The sequence below is a fragment of the Zeus faber genome (genome assembly GCF_960531495.2).
Source record: "Zeus faber genome assembly, chromosome: 2".
Classification (NCBI taxonomy): Eukaryota; Metazoa; Chordata; class Actinopteri; order Zeiformes; family Zeidae; genus Zeus; species Zeus faber.
The window spans coordinates 7,923,936-7,937,244 of NC_137189.1; the positions used below are offsets into that span (position 1 = coordinate 7,923,936).

The 13,309-nt window shown below is 38.6% G+C and overlaps 1 protein-coding gene across 1 annotated transcript in view; it reads right to left on the reverse strand.

Annotated features, from left to right (window-relative positions):
- The window catches only part of klhl29 (kelch like family member 29), a 265,814-nt gene extending 253,388 nt beyond the window's left edge, over positions 1-12,426 (reverse strand). Inside the window, exon 1 of the mRNA XM_080024589.1 lies at positions 12,356-12,426. The gene's annotated coding sequence lies outside the window, so the exon portion shown is untranslated. The remainder of the gene's footprint in view (positions 1-12,355) is intronic.
- Positions 12,427-13,309: the final 883 nt, after the last annotated feature.

Genomic DNA, 13,309 nt, shown 5'->3' on the forward strand with positions numbered 1-13,309 from the left:
GACGGTGGCTAATCTGAGCAAATGGAAAATCCTATTTAAAAGGGGATATATCATTAGAAAGTCAATTGAACCCGGCAAAGCCGTGGTTAAACCAACACCATCCCAGCCAAAGCAATCAAAGCCGCTGAAATATAATAGTCTTTGGGTCCCTGCACAAGGGTTTTTCATTATATTTGTTTTACCTCCAGTACCTGGCAACACAGAACACCAGATTAATCAAGTGCTGATGATCAATAAGGTCCAATAGCGAACTAGTAAATCACAAACACTGCAATATGCAGGAGGTTTGATTCTCCACCTGACCTAGATTTGGGGTGCATAGGATTCCCCATAGTACTTAATTTTTATGGAATTTAACTGAAAGCGTTCATGGATTTTTTTTAGACCATCTTTTTTATATATCTAAGTACATTTATGTATTTATATATCAATATAATTATTTTTATTTGTTCTGCCTTTTCCAAGATATTATAAGTCCTTTTGGTCTCTGTTTTCTATCTATGACTGATTGTTACTTTTATATCAGCTTTTTAGTTAAATGAGCAAAAAGGAAAAGTGTCTTAATTATAAAATGTTTATCGATTTACAGAAATGCTTAGACTGTTAAACATATTATAATGAATACCACAACCTTAAAATAAAACCATTAGGTATAAAATGGGAGGAAAAAAATATTGATCTATATTCTATAAATATTCATATTGAACATTTCTATATATTTTGAAGCCAGACTGTAAATGCAAAAGTCTGTCTAACAAATGTATTTAATTATTAAATATTAATCCCAACAGTCTGGCAGCCAGTGGTAGTCTAGAAGGCTTTTTAACTATTACGATTTTCCAGACATTTATTTTATTATCTATTTATTTGTTTATTTATTTATTTTCACCAGCTCAACAGCATGTCTACAGTAGTTAATCCAAATGCTCGCAGGAGTTTTATGACCTGTCTCTGCACGCCAAGTCTGCAGCTTGGACGAAAGTCCCTGGCAGCCTGCGACTCTGTGGTCCAGCCGAATTGTTTCACGAGATTCAGTTTAAACTCGGCAGCTGGAACAGGTTCCAACCCCAGCGCCACGGCCAAAATGGGAATAAAACAGTGGGAGAAAATGAAACAGATTGGAAACAAAACAAAAGCAACTCAGGCTGGGAAAAGGTAATGGGATTAAGATGTGTGTGTAAACACTGCAGGACAATAACAGACACAAATTCATTAATAATCCTCCGCTACACTACACTATTTACTGACCTTTAGGTGCGAAGAAAGTGTTTTTTACGGGAAAAGCCCGTTAAAGATCAGATAAAGCAGGGGTCTCAAACTACTTGCCCGGGGCCCACACATGGCCCGCAAGACAATTTAATGCTAAATCCAGCCCACAGATCATTTTTAATATTTTAAAATCACAAGGCTCAAATAATCCAGGTAATCTATTTAAAGTTTTCAGAATATAAAACTGAATGAAATGCAATCTAACAAAGACTTAGATTTTAACGTACATATCATTTGGCATGAACAATATAAAAAACAATGCTAAAAAATATGTGTGGCCAGACCCCTGAGCTAATGCTAATAATAAAGTTACAAAAGTTAGACTGAAGCTATAGTTCATAAAAAAAAAAAAATCCTTGAATTATTTCAAGATTATTTCCTCAGAGCAGAAGTGAAAATAATTACAAAATATATATATATTATGAAGGATTATTAAGGATTATGAAGTCCACCTATATAACATTTTTTTTTTAATCAAAGTCTGCATTTCTCCAATCAAGGGTCAATTCTGAGAACAAGAATACTACAAGTAATTCTGCAAGAATTACCGTCTTATCCATCTGAAACCCCCATTGTGAGGTCTTTTGTCTTGGGCAGATTTTCTTTTCTTTGTCTTTTTTTTTTCCTAATTGACCAAAAGGGTGCGAAAAAGAGAGAAAGAAAGAAAGAAAGGGAGAGATCAGGGATGGGAACGGCCTCCAGTTGGAGCCACATTGGGACTGGCTGACCCACATCCAATCCGAGCGGGGACGATATTAGCAAAGCAATTAAGAAAGAGGACGCAGTCAGCTTCCCTCGTGTAATGGCTTTTGATTTCTCACAACCAAAACAACTCCCTCTCTCTCCAGAGGTGGATGAATTGGCAAAAAAAAACAACAAAAAAAAAAAAATGTCCCAAAATAAAAAAAACAAAAAAAGACTTTTTCAAAGGGTGGAGGAAGGAGGAGGAGAGGAAGAAGGTGTGAATGGGACGGTTCGGGTGTCAGGAGCTACTGAATAATACGCTCTCGACATTTCTCACAGAGGATTTGGTGCGAAAATGTTTTTAAGGCGGACCCTTTCCTGTTTTCCTTCCAAGGGGGAAAGAAATGATTATATTCGGGACCAGGCAAAGTCACTCAAATGTATTCCTGTGAATACATACAATTTAAACAGTGGAGTAAAATCCGAGAGAAAAAAATGTACTCCCGCGTGTCATCTGAAAGTGTAATGTATTCTTAATAGGTTGTACTTGGTGTGATGGAACTTGTACTTAAGAGGTGGTTAAATATATTCAAATATGTTTTTCATGTGTTTTTGGTGTCTTCTAAATGAATAAAATAACACTTTTAAACAAGAACAAATAAATGAATGAATAAATGACTACATTAATAACATGAGAAAAAATACACTTCAAGTAGACTCATGAAGAGTACAAATGGGTAGAAATGTAGTTTTAATTACTACTTTAATCACTATAGCATTATATATTAATAAGCCGTCGGTGTAATGTTTGTTAATGTTTCCACATTAACCGAACTTGGCAATATGGCAATAATGCTTTAGTACGCATAACAGTTAGTACGCACTTAAAAGTATTATTTTGGGTGTCACGGGTAATGGAGAAGACATAAAAAATATATGCTATATATATGTAATATCTTTAAGCATACTTTTACAAAAAAGTGTACTTTCAGATAACGCACTTAATTATTGTTATTGGTATTGATTGGAACAATCTGTGGAGTTCAGAAAATGACATTAATATATTTTAAAGCAGCCTTCGAGATAAGCCTTCACTTTATCACAACATGACGACGACCGGAATCCCAGAGCGTGTCTAGTCCCGCGCCGCATCTCAATATTGATATGAAAACAAAGGAGCCGGAGGCCACGCGGGTTGGAGGTGTGAACGCGGCTCCAACCGCTTCTCCGTCAGACGTGAGGGCGACAGAACCAATGCAGCAAAACAACATCACGGGGAGGAACCTCGTCGAACCGTATTACAGCGTGTCCGCGCTAAAAATAGCTTGCGGGGGGGCACGTATCCGAAAAATAAATAAATCTGATTTAGAGCGATTACGGGAGGGGGATTGAGTTAAGCCACCCGACCGGCGGGCTGTCACGCCGCCCCGTCCCAGCATGCATTGCTGCGGGCCTGACACTCTCCGGTGTTCTGTGCAACACGTTCCCTTTAATCTGTTTCTACCGGCGGGGGAGCGAGATCTACACTTAATGGAGAGAAAAAAAAATACTCTACGCCGAGTGGAATATCTCTCGACACAAAATTATACTTTTTTTATTTTTTTTATTTGTCTTCAAGCGAGAATGATTCATTTAAAATGCATAAACGATGCTTTGACAGTCCATCATATATAGACTATTTTTCCTGTCTTTTAAGTTACCTTCCAGGTTTATTATATACTACCAAAATGCTCTTGTTTATTTTGTATTCTGTTAATTATTAGGTTTGGATGTTTTTATTTTTTAAGTTTATTGCATTATTGTAGATTTGCCCATATTTGTATTGTTCATTGGTCTTTTTTACATTTATCTTTGTGGTTTTATTTTTTGTAGCTTAATCATTAGATTTATTGTATAATTATTATAGCCCTATGTCCCACGTTTCGCTGCTCTGATTGGTTGTAGGTCTATCCAATGCTCTGATTGGTTGTGGGTCTGTCCAATGCTTTGAATGGTTCTAGGTCCATCCAATGCTCTGATTGGTTGTGTGTCTGTCCAATGCTCTGATTGGTTGTGTGTCTGTCCAATGCTCTGATTGGTTGTGTGTCTGTCCAATGCTCTGATTGGTTGTGGGTCTGTCCAATTCTCTGATTGATTGTAGGTCCATCCAATGCTCTGATTGGTTCTGGGTCTGTCCAATGCTCTGATTGGTTGTGGGTCTGTCCAATGCTCTGATTGGTTGTGGGTCGGTCCAATGCTCTGATTCGCTGTAGGTCTATCCAATTGCGTCCAGAGACATTTGGCCTGCCGAGTTGATAACGCCCCTTGGAAATCGAAAATGAAGTGAGAGATTCCAGACTAATACGCATCTGCAAATTGGTCTGGGGATTCCGGGCTATAATAATTGCTTGTTTTATTGTATTTTTAGGTTTATTTTTCTAGTGTATTTTTTCTTGTTTGTTAATTTATAGGTTTACTGTGTACTGCCAAATTCTTATTTTCATTGTTTATTAGTTTTTAAGATTATTGCACATTGCAAAACTTTTCTTCCTAGTTTTTTTAAGGTTATTTTATATTGCCAACTTTCAGGTTTATTGCATTTTGACTTTTTTTGTTATTTTCATTTTCACTACTTAATTATTATTATTGTCTATTTCTATGCACACTGCTGTGACACTGCCATTTTGATAGGAAATAAAAATTCCACATCCATCCATTTCCATTCATGGGTACCGGGCGGTGGTGGTGGAAGTGAGTGGGGTTTGAGGATGGAGGAGGAGAAGTGCAGTATTCAGGATTTAGTCGCAGAATTGTTTTCCTTTCATCCGCCCATCGACGGCAGAAGGTCAGAATCTGAGTTTCTTTAGATCTGCTCTCCACAGCCACCAACACCTGCCCACCTAGTGTCTGAAGCCCACTCCACACCACGTGACACCCACCACACACACACACACACACACACACACACACACACACACACACACACACACACACACACACACACACACACACACACACACACACACACACACACACACACACACACATTCCCAACACCAGCGTCTGACTTCTCATCAGCGAGAGATTTGGCTTAAATCAAAAAAAAAAAAAAGGAATAAATCAATTGTTAAAAGCGCCTTTGTTTTTCACTTTACGACATGGTGGGAAAGACGGCTGTGACAGCTAAGTGGATTCAGATGTCTTTTTATGAAGATATATTTTATTAAGAAACAGGAGTGAAAAGATTTAAAACCTTTCTTCTTCTTTCTTTTCTTTTTTTTTGTTTCTTTTTTTTCACTGTTTAATAGTTGTGGACGCGTCCCAGAGGCCACAATTTAGCGAAAAAAACAACCGTCGTCTCTGGTTGGATTTAGTGGGAACACATATGGCGCAAGAATGCACATTTATAGGTTTTCAGGTTAACCTCCTTTTTACCCCTTTACAAACATTCTCACATCTGTTCTACACATGTGGACCATACATAAAATAAAATCACCATGAAGCCTTTTTATTATTATTATTATTATTATTATTATTATTATTAATAATAATAATAATAATAATAATAATAATAATGTTATATTTCAAGTGACCTGTGGTACGCTGGGAATCAGCCAAATACTCAGTGTTGGTGTTGAGGCCTCTTTGGCCTCTAATCCAGTGTTTCCCAAGCCTTATAATTAAATAATCCCACAGCACAGACACCCCTATCCTGTTAATCACTAAAAACGTCCCAAGCCCTTGGAACTGTGCTTATTAATTATTATTATTATTATTATGGCCTTATAATCGTTAGTGATGCAACATTCCCAAACTATTCATCCATAGCGAACAAATCCTTGAAATGACTCAGGAGCCTGGAGTCACTCCAAACACTTCAAGACACCAACTGAAAATAATAACGGAGGACTAAATTAAAGTCCAAGGCAAAAAAAGGTCAAGGCATTTGGCATCAATCATATGGAAGGTGACTGAATAACTCTTTTGGCATTCCACGAAAATAGATTCTTGTGAGAATTCCATTCACGACTCCATTTGTCGTGCGGAATCGGAAAATCAAACGGCCCTTTTTACAGGGTGACTCGTCAAAACCAGAATCTCAAGAAAAGAGCCGAACATTTCATCACTACGAATGGTCCTCACTTTCAACGTGAAACTTGGTCTTATTCTGGCTGGAGCTGATGAATTAGATGAATGAGTGCAGCCTTGCAGTTTTGATCTTGCAACACAATAGCCCATTTCCATTGCTTATTTGAGGGAGAGTTCTCTCGGCACAGGAGAGCACGGCGGTTGGGTGACGCCGCTAATCATGGCTGGAAGGTTTCAGTAATAACCGTTTGGATTGACGGAACTAAATCCGTTATAGTTCATTTCTGCCTTGGTCACGGTGGGAAACACTGTGGAACATCTGCGGCGTGAGGACGGATGGATAGAGGGGTGACTCCTTCCTAAGGAGTCAACATCACGGAGATATCTGAATAAAACTTTGGCAGATGATACCCCCAATCAATTCAGAGTAAATTTTCACTCTGCCCCGCTGACCGTGAACGAAAAGGAAGGTACATTTGAGTTCATTTATGAGAGTCCCCTGTTGAGAAATTAATTTTGGTGGGAAAGAGCTTTGGTCGTTAAAGAGCAGGAATGTAATGAAGGCTGGAATAAAGGATTTTTGCACCCAGGGTTTGGAAATCACTTCCTGTATAAACTCAGTTTTAACTATTTAAAGTATTCTATAAAAGAGCTGCAACGATTAGACGATTTATCGCCACCTATTAAATCAATCGCCAACTATTTTGATGATCAATTAATTGTTTTGAGTCATTTTTGAAGAAGAGCATTTCCAAATTCTCTGATTCCAGCTTCTTAAATGTGAATGTTTTCTGGTTTCTTTAGTCTTGTATGCCAGTAAACTGAATATCTTTGGGTTGTGGACAAAATACATTTTAAGATGTCGCCTTGGGCTTTGGAAAACCGTGATTCACATTTTTCAGCATTTACTGCCATTTTACGGACAAAACAACTAATCAATTAATTAGGAAATCATTGACAGATTAATCAATAATTAAAATAATTGTTCGTTGCAGCTCTATTATATATAATTCTTTGACAGACATTTAGACAAATGAATTTATTGTACCTCACCATGAAGTGATCAAGAAGGGTAAATTAAGGGGTAAATCAATGAACAGTATGAAAATGATTTAAACATAGATAAATATAATACAAAGAATAAAATCGAAATATATTAATGTATAAAATATGTTTAAGAAAATATAGAAATATTTATAATTTTCTGTAACATATGCCTTCCCATTCAACACATAATGAAGTCAAATTTTTTTTCAATGTGTAAAAGAATAGCACGATGTCTATGAACAGATTCGGACAAACTGAGCTTCATTAAGGTCTGGTGGAAAGACCTTTAATCTGCAGTGACGACCATCTTTAGATACAGTGGATTTGAATCATTGGTTGTGACATGTGTTCATCATTGGCATATTGGCCAAAACCAATATGGCTTCACGTATGTCTAGATACGTAGAGAAATGATCCAGTGTATACATTTTTAAATAAAGCTGAAATAACAGGCAAAGACTAAATCCTATAATGGTAAAAGTGTTGCACGAGACATTTTCACCAAATCAGATGTGAAATTGTAAACAGTGCTCAAGCAAACCACAGAGAGAGTATTTGAACAGATGGATGGATGAATGAATGGAGGGATGATGGATGGATGGATGATGGGTGGATGATGGATGGAGTGATGGGTGAGTGGACAGCCAGTGATGCCAAACAGTTTGCAGCTTTCTTTTTGCATTATGTCAGAAAATCACGCTCACATTCATCCAGCACTGTGAGTGGTGAACTTACAAACGATATCTGATACTTTGAATACATTTCTTAAAAAAAAAAAAGGACAGCAAATTATTCGACTGTAATTATAGTAATGGTTAAAATTATGGTTAGAAGAATTGTTTTGTAAAAAGAAAAAAAAAATTATATATATAAAATGTATTTTTACTTAAAGTTTAAAAGTTAAATAAAATAAAAAATCTGTTCATAAAACTGCCAATTCACGAATAGGCTCTAAATACTGCCAATAATCATATGAGGCTGAGCTAATACTAAGACAGTATTATCAAGTCTACTATGCAGGGAGCACAAAAAGCACTTCCTTTAAGTTATTTGTCAACAATTATAGTAATGACTTCAACTATGACTATAAGAACCCCTTTAAAAAAAACAACAAAAAAAAAACAACTACCAATTCAGTTCCATATCAGCTTTAAAAACTAATACTACTCACAGGACTAGTATGATAAGTAGTGAATCCAAATCATTTGACCATAAGTATAGCAAGGTCTGTAATTACAGCTACAAGAATTCCTTTGTGAACAAAAACAAATAAATATAAAACACCATTTCATAAATTAACTCTAAAAACTCCAAATATTTATATGATGCTGATGAATCCTCACCAAGCCAACAACATTATTAATATATAATAAAATAATATTAAAATAATATATTATGAACAGTTGGACCTGCATGCAACATGCATGACAAGTACCAACATCACAACTACTTCCTCCAAGTAAGTGACAACATTAACGTCATCATCAGGCCTAACACTTCCTGTCCATTTAAACTCCTCTCAACTCCCTCCACCGCGGTCTTAGCCTGCATACCATTACGGCCCGTTCACAGATATTAGGCTCAATGGCCTCGTTCAGATGCATTTTTGTGACCCCTGCTGTTTTTTGCAGACCCCCCCCGGGCTTGGTTGGTTGCTGTGTGTGTGTGTGTGTGTGCGTATTTGTGTGTGTGTGTTTGTCTATGTCAGACGCTTGGTATTCTGTGCTCCTTTAACCATTGGTGGACCCCCTGCGGGGCCCCGGCATCTTAATCACACTGCGAGTGGTGAGAGAAAAACAATGCCCCGCACACTTACTGCGCAAGTGTGACCATGCATTGTTTGTTTGCGTGCCCGGCCTTTTGGGTTTTGTGTGCGCGTGCACTCGTTCTAGTTCCACTAGCGTAATAACTGGCACCAAGCATGTTCATGGTAATGTTAACGTGAGCTCATTTTGAACCGCCGGGGGGCTTTAGCTGCACTGCCAACGACTGCCTGAATGGAGGAGGCGGAGCTTAGGGAGACATGACCTCGCTTCTCTCTCTTCACTCCTTCCATCCCTTCTCTCTTCCCCGGCTTGGAGAGATATAAGCATGCAGCTTGCGGTGGTCGGGGTCAGGGGTCAGATCGTTAGTATCATTACTTTTCTGCTTAGCGCGCACCTTCATCACATCGGTTGCTGTCCACACAGCTGAGTGCACACAGGAGTGCCCTTCTCTAAGGTTCTCTCTTTGTCAGCAGGTGAGTGGCCGCCGGTTTTCGGCGTTAATGGGGGAGTGGAGAAGCCTCCCAGGCTAAGTCCCATAGATGGCTAGTTAGTCCCATAGATGAATAACTAGTCCCATATATGGATGATAAGTCCCATAAGTGGGTAACTACTCCCATAGATGAATAACTAGTCCCATAGATGGATATCAAGCCCCATAGATGAATAACTAGTCTTATAGATGGACGATTAGTCCCATAGTTTAATAACTAGTCCCATATATGGATGATAAGTCCCATAGGTGGATAACTAGTCCTATATATGGATAACTAGTCCCATAGATGGATGATTATTCCCACAGATTAATAACTAGCTTCATAAATGGATGATTAGTCCCATGGATGGATAACTACTCCCATAGATGAATAACTAGTCCAATAGATTGATATCTAGCCCCATAGATGAATAACTAGTCTTATAGATGGATGATTAGTCACATAGGTGGATAACTAGTCTTATAGATGGATGATCAGTCCCATAGATGGATATCTAGCCCCATATCTGAATGATAAGTCCCATAGGTGGATAACTAGTCCTATATATGGATAACTAGTCCCATAGATGGATGATTAGTCCCATAGATGGATAACTAGTCCCATAGATTAATAACTAGTCGCAAAGATGGATATCAAGCCCCATATATGGATGATAAGACCCATAGGTGGATAACTAGTCCCACATATGGATGATTAGTCCTATAGGTGGATAACTAGTCCCATAGATGAATAAATACTCCCATAGATGGATGATTAGTCCTACAGATGAATAAATAGTCCCATAGATGGGTGGGTTTGAAAGGGGGCTCAACACTCTCTGGGTTTGGTTTTCCTGGTTCTGTAACGGAGGGAAAGAGGCAGGAAATCAGGGCGTACAGTCGTAATCGCGGAGTGAAATGTTTCGTCTTAATCCACTGAGCCAGAGGAAAATTATTCCAAAGGTGATTTACATGGTGGAGCTAATACTTGTGATCTCCATGTATGTCCAGGTTGTTTGTGTTTGAAGGCCTACAGAACAATTCAGACGATTTGACAATTATTCTCCCAAATAACAGTTTTTTTGCATTATAGGCCTCTTAAATTCTTGATATTGCCAAACTTTGGCATTTTTGGCGGTCGTATCATCTTCTCTGGTGTCATGCGTTAGTGTGATTAGTACTCCACTTGAAGTTTGTCAGTTCACACCCTTCAGTGGAGTAAAGAGTGTTCCTCTCTCACTCCAGTTCTCATCTAAACAGCCTCTCTCCACTTCTTCTTCAGTCCTGAACCATCCCGGGGCTAATGGCACCTCCACCAGGAGGCCACAGCTTCTTCCTCCTCCTCGCGGGAGCTTGACATCTATTATTACAGCAAGCGGCCATGACAGTAATTCCGGCCGACAGCTCCAGCTTACCGTCGGGGGCTGAACGTAAACAGAGAACAGTCGGGCAACGTGGGCCGTGATGATGACGACCATTACTGCTCAGGGTGTTTGTCGACGGAGATACAACGGGTCGGGGAGGTTTGGACTCAAGCGGCAATGATTCCTAAAAATCTTGGCCAGGAATACGCTGTACAAGTACAATACGGTACAGTGTATTGCCATCACTGGACCATGGCCATATTATTGTAAACATATTCAGTCATCCCCTGCAGTATATTTATCTATATTTATGTTTTACACCAACAGCCATACCAAGCTGCAACCATACTGCCTTTAAACTTAACTTATCATCTGCATAGAATCACATTTTGTATATTTGGCTATTTTTGCTTTTTTATGTGGTTATTTTCTTAGTATAATTGGCTATGTTAGTTCTTTTATTTGGCTATTTCCTTTAAATAACTGGCCATTTTGTATATATGGATATTATTTGTAATTATTTTCCGACAGTTAAGCTTGGAATGGTAACGTACTTGGACAAATAAGCACATTCTGATTCTGACTTGGAATTATGTAAAAGAAGATAGAAAGATCCATAGTGCGGTTCAGCCTGCACCCCAAAAAAATCTTTCCACCTGAAAACCCCGCCTGGCGAGGCCTCATTCCGACGCTCCCATAATAAGTTGTGTTAATTAGCAATGCACTGACCCAGGACGGGCAGAGACGGAAAGAAACAGAACCCCCCCCCCAAAAAAACATCCCAGGGTCTCTGGGTCTGCGCCTGGTCTCCTCAGTCTGGGATCAGAGGTGGCGTGTCGCCCTCGTCGCTCGTCCCAGCGGGTGACCCCATTAATTCAATTCTGCTTCATCAGTGACGAGACCACCAGGGGGGCACGCATATTCCTTGGGTCCGCCAAACCAGGAGTAATTGTTACCCCCCCAACCCCAAAATAAAAAAACCTTTACTAGATAGATAAATAGATAGAGAGATAGATAGATAGAGAGATAGATAGATAGATAGATAGATAGATAGATAGATAGATAGATAGATAGATAGATAGATAGATAGATAGATAGATAGATAGATAGATAGATAGATAGATAGATAGATAGATAGATAGATAGATAGATAGATAGATAGATAGATAGATAGATAGATAGATAGATTCATCAAATTGCTCAGTGAGGAAACAGCAAGGATTGTCAAGTGAAGAAACAAAGACAGACATGGACATGGATAGGGGTCAATTTAAGGACACAGCGGGCAAGTCAAGCAGAATTAACGCCAAAAAAAAAAGATCAAATTGAACAGCCCAGAAGTTCAGATTTAATCAAATTCATCTGAATTTTTTTCCAAACAAATGAAAAAACCATAAACAATTTCTCCATCAAAACTTCTCTGTTTAAATGTGTTCTAAACTCTAACACAAATAATGTGCCTTCAATTGCAAAAAAAATAAAATAAAAATAATAATAGTAATAGTAGTAGTAAGAGTAAGAAAATTACAACCATTTCAGGAAAAAAAGACAAGCGGCACAAAGAAAAAGAAAATTCACCTTCTGCACTTCTTTCCCATCAGCCTGTGTGTGTAGTTTGTTTTTCAGCGGCATAATGAAATGTTTATTTGGATGTGAGATAATGAGCTTTTGATATCTTACTGTACCTTTGGTCTCTGGTGGATGGGGATGCTCATCACACACAAATTAGATCTTTTGAGTATTGCCGCGTACACCTGCGAAAACAACAACAGCAGCGCTGATGAATAAAGTTAGACAGTCCAAAAAATAACTGTTATTCGGTCTCGTATTTCGTGAAGCCCCGGTCCTGACCGAAGAACGGCATCTGTTCAATGAGAAAATAAAGAGAAAAAAAAGGAAAGAAAAAATCCATCGCAGCAAGGCACGGTATTCATCAAGAGATTTATTAGGGTAATCTTTGGTCGCTGGAACAGACAAATGACTGCGTGGAGAGCAGCACCGCCAAGCCGGACCCATCAATAATCAACACTCCAACACCAGAACCTGCCCTTGCTGCTGACCGGAGGTCAATAAGACGGCCAAAGCAATAAAAAAAGGTCAAAGCAAAACGCTGCACTGATAATTTTTTTTATTTTCATGTTTTAATATGTTTATAATACAATTTAATGTTTAACATATTTAATGTAATATATTTATCCTTCTTCTAGTTAGTGTTTTTGTTTATGTATATTGTAGTGGTCGACCAATTAATCGGCGGACCGATAAATCGGGCTGATGTTTGAGCATTTTGAGATAATCAGCATCAGCCGATGCCTGCGCTCAGGGGGCCGATACACAAAGTAAGTCTGCAGACTAGTTGTCAAAAATATCACTTTTTCTATACAAACGGATTCAGAATATGTGAAACAGTTTCCATACTCATTTTCCGTAATATCGATATACTGGTACTGGTACTGCTTCCTCACAATCTCTTCTCTCTGACGGCGAGTCACACACCACTGCAGTGCCCACATAGCCCCACCTCCTCTCTCACTCACTGTCTTCACGAGTCTCATTCATTTGTTATGGTGTTAGTTCATTAAAGATGGCCAGTGTGGAGCCTCCGCAGCTGGTTTTGAAATAAAACAGCAGGAGTGCGG